The sequence below is a fragment of the Caretta caretta genome, chromosome 5 (assembly GCF_965140235.1).
Source record: "Caretta caretta isolate rCarCar2 chromosome 5, rCarCar1.hap1, whole genome shotgun sequence".
Lineage (NCBI taxonomy): Eukaryota > Metazoa > Chordata > Testudines > Cheloniidae > Caretta > Caretta caretta.
Window position 1 is genome coordinate 56218661 of NC_134210.1, and position 13486 is coordinate 56232146.

The 13486-nt window shown below is 38.4% G+C and overlaps 1 long non-coding RNA gene across 1 annotated transcript; it reads left to right on the forward strand.

Annotated features, from left to right (window-relative positions):
* Positions 1-4336: 4336 nt before the first annotated feature.
* LOC125637178 (uncharacterized) lies at positions 4337-8129 on the forward strand. Its single transcript, XR_007356850.2, has 2 exons — positions 4337-4966; positions 5542-8129. It is a non-coding gene; the product is annotated as an uncharacterized LOC125637178 (long non-coding RNA).
* Positions 8130-13486: the final 5357 nt, after the last annotated feature.

Consider the following 13486-nt stretch of genomic DNA (forward strand, 5'->3'; position numbering starts at 1 on the left):
TATTTGGGATGATGTCTTCTGTCAAACTATCAAATGCTTCTGAGCACTCAGGCTTATGCTGTAGCTTACTGTGTAACAGCAATTTTTTACATCAAGCTTAAACAGACGAGGCCCTTTTTAGCAGAGGAAAAATGTAGTGATAGCATGTTATCTCTTAGCACTAGCAAAAATAAACTGTTCTCGGTGCTGAATTGAGTGGTTAAGAATCTAATCACTTGTTTTTCAAGAATCTGTATCTTTTATACCATTAAAGTAATTGTTTTAGAAGCTCCCTTGCAGAGTGTGACTTTAGTTTCTCTCTTCAGGGACATGTGAGTTGAAGCAAACTAAGTGGTTGCAAGGTTGGAGCCCTCATAAAAGTGTGATTTAGAAATGAGGAGTCTGGGAGAGCTGGCACTAGTGTCAGGGTCTAGGCAGTTGCACTGTGCTGGTCTCAACTCTCAGGAGGGAGCTTTCGAGAATACCTAGAAACAGTGCGTGGACTCTGTTCAGACTTGGAGTATAAAGGCATGTGGGTCCAGTAGGTGGAACCTAAACACAGCAGCCTTGTGGCTGTCTAGAAGCTGGGAGAGCTTGACCAGGGTTGTGACTTCCTAGTCTAGGGAAGATGAGCTTTTGCCACTAATTCAGAACTCCTCTACCTCAGTATATGATTAGGTCTGTAGTTCAACTGACCTGGGCCGTTCTGCACTCTAAAGCCTCCACAACTTTGTATTTAAATTCTGATTTAGATGAGCCAGTAAATAACTAGTCTTAAACAAGTATGACTGCCTTCCTGAAGGATTTGGTTAAATGGTTGCTTTCAGATTTGGTAAGATGTCACCACAATAGCTGTCAAGTTTCATAAACTGTCATTAGGGGATGTTTTGAAGACAGTGGATCTGCTGCACCAAAACTTGTTTAATGGGATGTGGTAACAGGTGTGTGGATAGGAATTGCTCACTGGTTAAGTGTGGGGCGGGGGAGAGAAGGGGGAGAATGGTCATTAGGACTCATCAAGGCAAGGAGGTGTGGCTTACTTCCTCCTGAGGCTATCTTTGCTGCCAACATCCAAATCTCAGAGCACCTCCTCAGCCATTCCCTCCTCCCATTCTTCCATTTGCACAGTGTTTAGCTCTGAGAGGAAGGTATGCTACTGCTGAATGGGTGGGAAGGTGGAAAACATCCCTAACAGCATTCCCCATGCTTGGTGTTTACACCCAGCACCAGTAATGCCCACCAGCATCATAGAATCATAGAATATAAGGGTTGAAATCATTTGTGAGGACTTGCAACTCACAGCACCTTTCACCATCTTCAGTACTTATCCCCCAGGCTTAGCCTCCCAAAAACCACCTATGGCAGCAAAGGATTTGGGTAGGTCACAGAAACAACCTGGATAGTTTGGGGGGCGGTGGGTGTTTGTTTTCAGGCTAAAAACTACTCTGCTAGACTACCTGAAACTGAAGTAAGCCATTAAGGATTATACTAGGGTTACCAACCCTCCAAAATTGTCCTGAAGTCACCACAAATTAGATTGTCATGGGGTGAAACCTCCAGGAATATATCAGATCAAAACTGGCAACCCTAGATTATATGGATATCATGTCCACTAACTTTGTGTGCAATTTTTTGAGTGGCCAGTTGAAGATATTAAGGCCTGACTTTAAGAAGTGCTGAGCATCCACAGCTCCCATGGACATTAATGGAGTTGTGGCTGGTCAACGCTCCTGATAATCACGTCATAGGTCTGTTTACACCCCCAAAATTAATGGAAAATTGGAGTGAAAGCTTGACCCTATAAAAATCAAAGACAAAACTCACTGATTTTGAATGGAGTCATACTGTCCTCCTTGAAAATGGGGTTAAAATAACTTTTCTGGATCAGTGTTCACCACAGAGGTTAACGGGAATGCTGCCTAATAAAAAATGAGTTGTTAAAGGGGTAGGGAATAATCTTGAAAATATGCCATTATATAACTAAATCCTATGCTAAATCCGAACTATATCCTAAACCCTTATTTGAAACACTGTGTACAATTTTTGTCACCCATCTAAAAAGAATATAGTAGAAAAAAATGAAAATGATTTTATGCATGAAAAGACTAGTATGAGGAATGCTTAAACTATGAGGATTATTTGGCTTTACTAAGCAGATAAATAAGAAGGGATATGATAGCAATATATACAATCTTAGACCAATAAGGGAGATTTTGAGAGGTCATCTGTTCCATTACCCGCCATGCTGAGGTAGAGGACCAAGTACACCTAGACTATCCCTTACAGTTTGTATTTAACCTCCCATGATGGGGATTCCACAACTTACCTTGGGAAGCCTATTCCAGAGCTTAACTACACTAATAGAAAGAGTTTCCTAATGTCTAACCTAGATCTCACTTGCTGCAGAGTAAGCCCATTACTTCTGTTGACATGGAGAACAATTGATCACAATCGTCTATAACAGCTCTTACATATTCGAAGACTTATCAGGTCCCCTTTCTTGTCTCAAGATTAAACCTGCCCAGTTTTATAGTCTTTTCTCATAGATCTGATTTTCTAAACCTTTTATCACTCTCCTCTTGGCTCTCTTCTATTTGTTCACATCTTTCTTAAAGATATACAGTCATTAATGTTATAAGATCAATAAGACATGTTCCTATGAAATTCAATGGCATTAAATATGAACAAATTTGAAATGCTTTTTTATTTTTTAACAAAAATAAAACATACCCCATGTAGAACTCATTGCTACCAGATATTACTGAAACAAAAGTCTCAGTAAAGGATTAAGCATTTTATATGGATAATAGGTACTATACATAGTCAGTGCTTAATTTGTAATGAAAGATGTGCCAGGGCTCAAGCACTTTTTTTACATTCATAACTGATGCAGCAAGCCCAGAGGTGCCAGGGCTATGAACTGCCAAGCCTAGAGGTCCCAAGGCTCAGCACTGACAAATTAAGCTCTGTATATAGTCACAATTTACACTAGCTAAAATAAACATTTACAAGGGATATACATCCTGATGTAGAGATAAGAACAGCACTGTGGCTAAGAAGAAACTTCCATCCTAAGATGATTATTCCATAGTTGTCCATTATGGAAGTTTTTACCCTTGTTCTGAAGCAGAGTTGGTTGGGAATTTTTCATGAGAATGATTTTCCAGTTGAGAATGCAGTTACTGTAAAATCAAAATTTTCTGTGGGAAAACAGATGTTGCCAAAAATAAAAAATTGAAATGAAACACAGTAAAACCCACCTTCAAGATGACCTCCACATTTCACAATCAAAAGTGTTCAGAAGTTGTGTTGCAGAAAAATGTCAAAATCTCAGCATTTGGTCCTGATTTGGAATGAAAACAAATGCTGAAGTGTTAGAATTTCCCATGGGTGGAACCTCTGAATTTCACTCATTTTTACTCTGAAGCATCTGGTATTGCGTACTGTTGGAGATAGGCCACTGGACTAGATGGACTACTGTTCTGAGCCAGTGTGGTAATTCCTATGTAATTAATATGAAAAATGTGAGTACACAGTGAACTTGGATTGAGATTGTCCAAATTTCTTTTCTTGGGATTTAGATTTCTTACACTTACTGACAGTACTGAGAGGTAGGATGTTGCCCTAAATTATATTTTGGACATTAAATACTTTCAATGTTAATTTTTTTCATAATGAGTGATATTTTCCAACAGAAATATTGAAGTATTCTGCATTCCTTACTTTGGTCTTCGCTAGGGTGTCTGTTTTTATTTGCAAAAAGAAAAGGAGTACTAGTGGCACCTTAGAGACTAACCAATTTATTTGAGCATGAGCTTTTGTGAGCTACAGCTCACTTCATCGAATGCATATTGTGGAAAAGGCAGAAGACATTATATACACAGAGACCATGAAACAATACCTCCTCCCACCCCACTCTCCTGCTGGTAATAGCTTATCTAAAGTGATCATCAAGTTGGGCCATTTCCAGCACAAATCCAGGTTTTCTCACCTGGTCGCTTTGGATGAGCTATTACCAGCAGGAGAGTGAGTTTGTGTGTGTGGTTTTTGGAGGGGCGTGGGGAGGGTGAGAACACCTGGATCTGTGCTGGAAATGGCCCACCTTGATTATCATACACATTTTAAAGAGAGTGGTCACTTTGGATGGGCTATTACCAGTAGGAGAGTGAGTTTGTGGGGGGGGGGGGGACGGACGGAGGGTGAGAAAACCTGGATTTGTGCTGGAAATGGCCCAACTTGATGATCACTTTAGATAAGCTATTACCAGCAGGAGAGTGGGGTGGGAGGAGGTATTGTTTCATGGTCTCTGTGTATATAATGTCTTCTGCCGTTTCCACAGTATGCATCCAATGAAGTGAGCTGTAGCTCACGAAAGCTCATGCTCAAATAAATTGGTTAGTCTCTAAGGTGCCACAAGTACTCCTTTTCTTTTTGCGAATACAGACTAACACGGCTGTTACTCTGAAACCTGTTTTTATTTGGTTTTGAGAATGATATAACGATGTAGAGGTAACGTGAAACAGGTCTGATGTGACATTTTATAAACAAACTGGGCACAAGTGAGAAATGTGAAAGCTGAGATGTGGTTGTTATGACAACCAAATTAGAAGCAGTTCTTATTGGACATAAGTGAAGTGATAACATGAAAGTTATTTTCATTCTTTAAAGAAAAAGGTCATAGTTGTACAGCGTAGCATTTTACTCTGGCTGTTTTTTCAAAATCCCACTATTAATAAGAGTAATGCCATTGGATATCCTACATACATTCAGCTAGAATTGTTAAGAAAAGATTGAAAGAACACGAATACCAGGACAGTGTTTTCTGTATATAAGGAAGGCAAATATTATTCTTATTTTAAGGATAAAGAAATGAAGGTTCAGACAGGCCAAATGATTCACCCAGTTTCATTCAGGACATCTGTAAAAGAGCTAAGAAGAACTCAGAAGCCCTGTCCATCCTCCCTTGGCTGCAGTATTTTAAACAATGGTAAGAAATGTTTGTAATCGTAATTACATATCTGAAAACTTTCGGGCTCTGAAAATTACATTACATTGTCATCATCAAAAAAATTGAAATCAGACAGACAGGGGGATGGAACACCACATCTGTATATAGCCATTTGATGCATCATAATTAGGTTTCCAAAAGATTATACTTAATGGAAGAAGGTGTAAAGACAAGCTGGGTGAGCACTACATTGCTTCAGTGAGTGATTTTATAAAAGTAGGAAAATGCATACACAACCCAAAATCAGTTCAGACTCTAAAAAGACTTGGAATGGTCTCGAGTCTCAGAAACTATATATTAGCCCAGGGGCATTACAAGCATTAATTTTTCTACAGTGACAATGAGACCCACTATGCAGACAGGGTACATGCCACTCAGCTTTATTATTACAGCAAAAACAAAAAACCTGAAGGGTGAGATGCTACAGCTTGGTCATTCCCTATTATAGCAGTAGGAAATGTTAGGGGAAAATTTGTTAATAGCCCTCTCCTGCAATCTGTGAATCCCTGCTTCTGACAGATTTTCTAACCAGCTTATGTTTCCTCTTATTGCAGCCCAGAAGATGGACATTAGCAGCTGTCTGGAACAATACAGCATTGCATTTAAATAAATTTAAAATAATAGTATTTGATGGACTTGATAAGAATTGCTGTTCCATTTTCTATTTAAACATTCCATGAGTAGTTAAGTACTTTCCTTACTTACTTACCTTTTTCATTAGTTATGTAGAGAGCATGGAAGAACAAACAGCACTTTGAAAAATGTCACAGTATATAAATAGCACTTCTGAGAACATTAGTAAAGTTCTACTGAACTGCAAAACCAACAAGTTAGTGGTGAACTGTGAAGATGCAGGCAAGAGAAGAACATGTGAAAATCAAGGCAAAAGGGCGATCAAATTACTTCTGTAAAGAACTGCAATGTTGCAGTTCATGAAATTTTACCATGACTTTATTGCGAGGCTGAATATTTTTCGTAAAACCCCAGCTCCTGTCATTAAATGATTTTGTGAGAATCTCAGTTTTCTCTTTTTCATTTTAGCCCACTTGGTTGTGAAGAAAAGCTTGAAAGTGTGATCTGAGTGAGTCTCAGAAAATTAAAAAGAACTCCCAAGTTTTTTTTTTTAAAGTATGATTTTTCAAGCCCATAATCTCATGATTTTTTTGAGGCTTTAATGATTTCTGAATGCTTGAGGTTGGCATATTGGAACTGTAAACCTCATAAGAAATAGCACTAGTCTCACTTCATCTCTCTGGACCCAATGAATTTCTTTGATGACAAAAGGAAGTATCTCATCAGAAGTGAAGGAAAAACATGGCAGCCACGGGCCAGCTGTATTATTCACCATTGATATTTGATAAATTGAGGATTGTGTTTAACTAAAACCTCCAGACTTTGCATGTAAATAGTTTTCATTGAGTAGTAGGCTCTACGTATGTGTGGAAAGTAAATATAAAGTTATTAAAATGAATGAGAAATCACTACTGAGTATGCTGAGAGGGGCATCTGCTGAGGTTTACAGCAGAACGTAAAGAAGATCTGCCCCCTATGAGATCTCTCAATGCAAAGCTTTCCTGACAGGCCCAAGAGCTGCCACTAGGACAGCTTACAGGAAGAGAATTTGAAGAGTCTCAGGAAGTACATCACCACAGTGCTCCAAAACAATGCAAATTATGTATCTTTCCTGCTGTTGAAAATGCACCTTCTAATCATCAGACCCCTTTAAAGTGTTTCATGTTGAACATCCAAAAACTGAGGTATACAAAGCTACTAGTCACTTTTTAAAATCTTGGCCTGTATAGTTAAAAACATATATTGAGCCCTGTCTCTTATCCCTGAACACTTTATAGAAATGGCAATGTATTGCCTGAAACTCAAAGCTCCTTCCCTTCAAGCAATAATTATCCTGTGAATCTTCAGCACTCCACTTGTACTGTGAGGGTTGATAGTCCCCAGCCCTCTGTGTGACAGTCCTATTTCACTCCTGGTACTTTGCAGCCTTCCATTCTTGCAGAATTCAGAACAGTAGAGTGCATGTTACACCTGAGAATACAGCAAAACATCTGGTTTCATAGTGTTTCTATTATTCTCCTAGAGCAGCACAAATTTCCTGTCTTTTTTTCTCCATAGTGTGTTTCACTGTCTTTCTATTACACTGTGTTCCTTCTCTGTGGAAACAACAGACAGTGTAAAACAGTCTAGAAGACTTTTAGGACAAAGTTACAATGGGTTCTTATGCTATAAAGCAAGTATAGCTTTAAACTATAGTGGCAGTGATGTTATCAGTAAGGTCACATAACAGTTTCCATCCTAAACCTGTTTTAAGCCACTCAGAACTTGTGAAATTTACTTTTCATGCTAAAAAATTTCAAGCTTGGAATTTGCCCTAAAATGAATTATTGAGAAAAATTTGAACAAAAACCAATCATTTGCATATGAGCATAATTTCAATACATATTTCCTATTAAAAAAGTATTTACAGTAATTTTTGGACAGATCTACTGTCAAAACAGCTAGGGATAGAAAGTTAAAATTGAAAATTAAAATATATCAGTGTATCTCTTTGAAGTGACTTTGATTTAATTTTTAAAATTTTGAATATACATTTATATAAAATTTGAAAAATTTGAAACAGAAACAAATATTTTGATTTTATCAAAGCAAAACATTTCAATAGAGAAGGATCTCTTATTTTATTTCAGAAAATTTCAGGATTTTCAGGTTTTGTTTAAAACTAGAGTAAAAACAAGTGTCTCAAAATCTGCCTTGAAATGGAATATTTGTTCTCCACTGAGCTTTATTTGGATGTATCCTTTCCTGTGTATTTTTCTGTACTCTGTATTATGGCATACCCAGGGTACTAGCAAGAAGTTATAACTGTATCTAAGTTTGTAGAATTGTATTATATTGTATTGAGGAAATAGTATGTGTTCATTTAATTTAGACAACATAATGAATATGCACAAAGTGACAGACCTAAAAATTGTATTAAAAACCTCAATGATGGCATGTCCATGCGTGCTTAACTTTGAAATTTAACATTCTTCTAACTTAGTTCTTTATTTGGAATAAATGATGGTTTACATAGCATCACTGTGGTAAATGTATATCTGAATAAAGATACTGTGTAGTTCTTATTTCACTTCTTTGCTAAGGTCTAAATAACTGCAATCATTCTTACATCCCAAATGCTCAACATTCAATGCTCTTGCATTGGCCTTGCTGCTGTAACAAGGCATGTGAGTAGAGGAAAATGGGAAATATGTGCTTAGAAAGTAGCAACAGAAAGCAAAGGAAGTTTGCTGCCAGCAACCAAAGAGAGGAGGAAGGAGTTCACACTTGAACCATCCCACGTGGTGCCACTTACGGATTCATATCTAACCTACATGTGAGACCAAAACATTCCTTCATCTGGTGAGACTTAAAGGGTGCATCGACACTTCAAAAAAACACCCTGTGGCAGCAAGTCTCAGAGACGGGGTCAACTGATTCAGGCTCACTCTTTGGGACTAAAAATAAAAGTGTAGACATTCCTGCTTGGGCTAGAGCCTGGGCTCTGAAACCAGGATTGGGGAAGGGGAAGGTCAGATAACAGGAACCAGTTTAGATTCTCTTTAGTGCACAGCTAGTCATTTAGTTGCTCTCTCGGTAATGTGTAGTAAAAATGTATTATGGTCTGAGACTTCTGTAAGTCATCTTTATGGCACTAGAACATCATCTGTCAAAAAGAAATGACCTTTTCTAAGAACAAAATTTCCCTGCTTATGTCTTTCCAAATGTTGATTAAGTTATGTGAGAACAACAGGGAAAACAAGATTTGTCATACTGAAAAACTGATGAATATGTACTCTAAGACAAAGTCACATTCTCTAATGAATAAACAATTACAGCTGTAATTGTTTGTACATTCCTGCAAATGCCAACAAAATCAAATATCTGTCATGCCAGATGACGAAGCACAACTCATTGAATGTACTTAGCACTCCACTCATCTTGAAAAGGTCACTCAGGCTTTAACAAGCTGTACGTGGTTAGCCAGCTTCTAGGAAATGAGCATGTACCTTCCAAAGCATGCAGTTTGTATCAGCAATAAAGGAGCTACCGTATTTGGCTCACCTTCAAGTGACATATTTGGCTTAAATAACAAATTATAACTGGTGCGATCTGCCTAATGTTTCTGCTGTATGCATGGATACATTCAAACCTGTCCTATTATTTTTTATAATTTCTGTAGAAGACGCGCCAGAGTCCACAGTTAGAATCAGGCCTCAGCTTGCCTGGCTCAATACAAACACACAGGAAGACAGGGTCCTAATGAACTAATAGACTAAGAGGACAAACATATAATTCTATATTCAATATCAGTAAACACAATCTATTCTTTTATGGCTCAGTTGTGACTTTTAGCCGTGGGCCACTAAGGCTGATCTGTGTACCATACCATGCCATAGATTAGTATATCAGACTTCCCCAGGCCTGCACTGGAACCTAGTGGGACTCGATAATGGTAGAGTCTTGCCTCCTCCCTATCCCCTTTGGTGTGATTTACTCCCACAGGAGTCCCAGGAAGGCACAGCCAACATGTAGTTGTGTGCAGTTGTCTCCCTTCTACCCTTGTGCATCTATAATGGGAAACAGATTTTTTGTAAAAAACATTGTTGATAGCCCTTGACACTGCCCTGTGTTCTATCAGTGATGTCAGTAAGAGAGCTGTTAATGCTAATCTAGTGCAAAAGCAGGGTGTGGGTGGTGGTACAATTAATCTAATCTGTACATAAGAAAAGTAGATATTACCAAATGCCAATAGTGCATGCTAGCCTAATAACCTGGTTCTGTTTCTACCTGAATAAAGGAAGCTAATTCTCAAAGATACCATTATATAAGAGATCAGATTGGTTACAAGCCTGCCTTGGCAAGCTAGAGTTACAATCGATTCACAAAAAGAAAAGGAGTACTTGTGGCACCTTAGAGACTAACAATGTTAGTTTCTAAGGTGCCACAAGTACTCCTTTTCTTTTTGCGGATACAAACTAACACAGCTGCTACTCTGAAACTGATGCACAAATTACATCAGCCTTTAGACAGATGGGAGCTGGCCAATTCTACTACCCCGTTCTCTGCTCCCCTCCCAAGTGCATGATTCCCAAGGTAGTTCAGGGAGCTGGTCCAGAAGCTTCAGGCTAATAGGGCAATATTCTAACAAGGCACATGCCTCATATAAGATAGATTTGAAGTAATTTAGAAGTGAAAACACTTATAAAAATGCCATGGTCTCCCATCCCTATTTTTTGCAGTCTATCGAGGTTGTTTTCTGGTACACAGCAGGAGAGTCTGAAGCCCAAAGGAGGGTAATACTACTTTGCATTTAGAGAACTATTTTCATGCTAAAGGATTACAAATCACTTTACGAATTGTGGGTTTGATTCACTTCTGCTGGTGTAGGCAAATGCAAATTACAACTCTCTGTGCCACCAAAGGCTGCAGAACCCCTGGGGAAGGACAGGCAGTTTTGCACTGTTGGCTACCCCCCGGCGATTTTATCAAGGAAATGGGCTTGAAATTGCAGCTGGTGCTTCATTGAAGCCCCACTAGCAGAGGTTAGCCAGGGACTGGGCTGAATCCGTGCTTCCTCCGCTAGTCTGTCCACAGTCCGTTGATGACAACTCCACCCACTTTTGGGCCTGGGCTAGCTCAATATACGCCTCCTGGTGGAGTGGAGGGTTCAAGTAATTTGTACCCCAGGACCATTTTCAACATGATAAAGGGCAGGCATGTAAATTTTGTACCTGAGTTGCTAAATTTTCTTGACTGTTTTACAAGGCTGATATACTGGAACAGGGGAGGAAGGAAGCCATGCGGTTATGGCCCTATAAAGGAATTCTGGGTTCAGTCCTGGGTCTGCCACAAATTTCTTTTGTGACCTTTGGTAAATCATCCAGGGTCAGATTATCATCAGGCCTAAATATAGTTACACCAACTGAGGATCCTTCCTATGACTCAGTTCCCCATCTCTAAAATGAGTATAATACTTACCTGTTTCATAGGGATACTTTGAGGATATATTCATTAATGTTTTTGAGGTACTCAGATACTTCAGTAATGAGAATCATAAGTAAAGTCATTAGAGTAATTATCCTAACATATATTTTCACAACTTGTTTTGTATACAACATGAAACAGAATGAGATGTGGTGGTATAAAACAGCCAGAAGCTCAGTTCTGAAGTCCTTGCACAAGCATAGCTTAGATCAAAGTTTCTGAGAATTGTGTGTGTGTTTGCAAGGTCTATATTAGTTGGAAAGATAGTCCTTGTTTGTGAAGGTGTAACCTATCCATCACTTACATAGTGTGGCTCTGTCCCTCTCTAGTTGCTGGATCATATATATCTGTATGAATCAGCTACTGTCCTTGAGCTAACGCAAATGAGTCTTTTAGTTCTGGCAGTGAGTAGAGACTTATTGTTTTAGAACCAGAGATCCTAGTTTCAGCCTCCACTGCCAACAATCCACCCACACTGGCATATTATGAGTGAGTGCAGCCAGCTGAGGGTGGCAGAGATCTACACTAGGTAAGTGTGGGTTACACAAGCCAAGGGAATCATACACAGTAATCCACCAGCACAAGTTGTCCTGATCTTTTTAACTATAATTTTAGACCAGATTTTCCAAGATGTGCAATTTGTGTGCCCAGATACCAAGGTTGCACTCAGACTGGACATTTTCATGTGCAGACAGCCTGTTAGGTATCAAAATAGTTATTTATGTGCACAAATACCCTAGTTATGCATTCAGTCTTGCTATTTGCATGCTATTTTAAGTGCATACTCTTCGACATTGACTTGCACAGAACTTTGAAAATCAGATCCTTTGTGTGCACTTTAACTTGAGTCTTGCCAAAAATCTGGGCAGTGGGTAATTAATCTTGATCAGGAAGATTTATTTCTGTTTGCTTTATATTGTTATTCATATAATTAAAATCAGTTTTACACCTTAGGCTATATTGTTATTTGATCTTTCTGGGCTACAATGACTACATCTAATTTACTCCAAGAAAGCTCACTCATACTGAGCAGCAACATAGTTCATTTAAGGTATAGATTCTGCCAGCCTTACTCTGACTCAGTAGTACCTTATTCCAAGTAACTCCATTGATTTCAGAGGGACTATTCACTGAGTTAATACTACTCAGACTAAGTAAGAGAGGGATATCTGGTCCTTGGTTTGTACAAAACCATACAACTTTTAATACAAGGATTGAAAAGATATTTTGACCTTCTACTCCTGAAGACATAAATGGATCACAGGAAGAAGTTATGAGATATTTTTCAGAAAACATCCACTTCTCATAAAATCTAGTCTTAAAAAACTCTACAAGCATATGTTATCCTATTCAAATATATGAAACGTCAGCTCAAAAATACAGGGACTATGTTTTCCATATCCACAGTAAAAAAAAAAATCCTGAAAATGAGGGAAAGACCCATTGCTAATAAAGAATCCTCATTTTAATCACACGTTTTCTTCATTACTTCCATATTTTAGGTGATATAAAGGGAGGAACAATTATTGCCTTGTTCACTTTGATTTATTTGGCTCAATGCCTCCTTACCTAGCTAATGTAAAATAAACTGTGCTACATGGGTCATTTATGATGGGATTTAATAAGATGCTTTTTATTTCCACCCTGCAGGGAAACATATTAGTTTTCTAGCACCTGGCAAAAAACATTTCTTTCATTCTCTCTTTATTTTCATTCAGTAGAATTCAGTGAATGAGGTAATTTAAAGCTACAATGAACACACTGTCATTAAAGGACAATCTACTAAAACAGGACTTCAAACCCCAGAGGAGAAAATGATGCCCAGATGTCAAAATGAGGAAGGTCATGAGCAAGCCTGACTGGTTCCTAACTTCCTGTGAACATTACTATGTAAATGAAGTCTTGTTCTTTTTCATTGTCTCAAGTTCTAAATGTTTTCCCATCTCCAGACATGTTATTTACTAGCAAAGTAACATAATTTGACAGGTATGTAAGGTAATCTTCTGGGTAAGGCAATAGAAGCTAGGAATCTGGTTTTCTATTAGTTTTCTGCCATAGACTTCCTAGTGACCAATTTAGGTTGTCATTTAGGTGCCACTCTTTCAATGGCATTTGCGGGCCTAACTCTCTTAGAAGCCTTTGAAAATCCAAGACTTAAGTTCTTTGTGCTTCATTGTTTTGCTCTGTAAAATGGGGATAATGCCTACCTACCACTCAGTGATGGTGAAAGGTTAAGTTAACTGATATTCCTAAAACAGTTTCAAGTCCTTAGATGGAAGGTGTTATATACAGTCAGTGCAACAGTTTTAATCTGGTGCCAGTTGCAAACCACTATAGTTATGCTCGCATAACAGTTTCTATTAAAAGTCCCAGATTTCAGTCGCTCCCAGCATTCACAAACTTTGATATTTAAGATAACACTTTCCATGTTTGATCTTAGCTTGGTAGTCATTTTTTAAA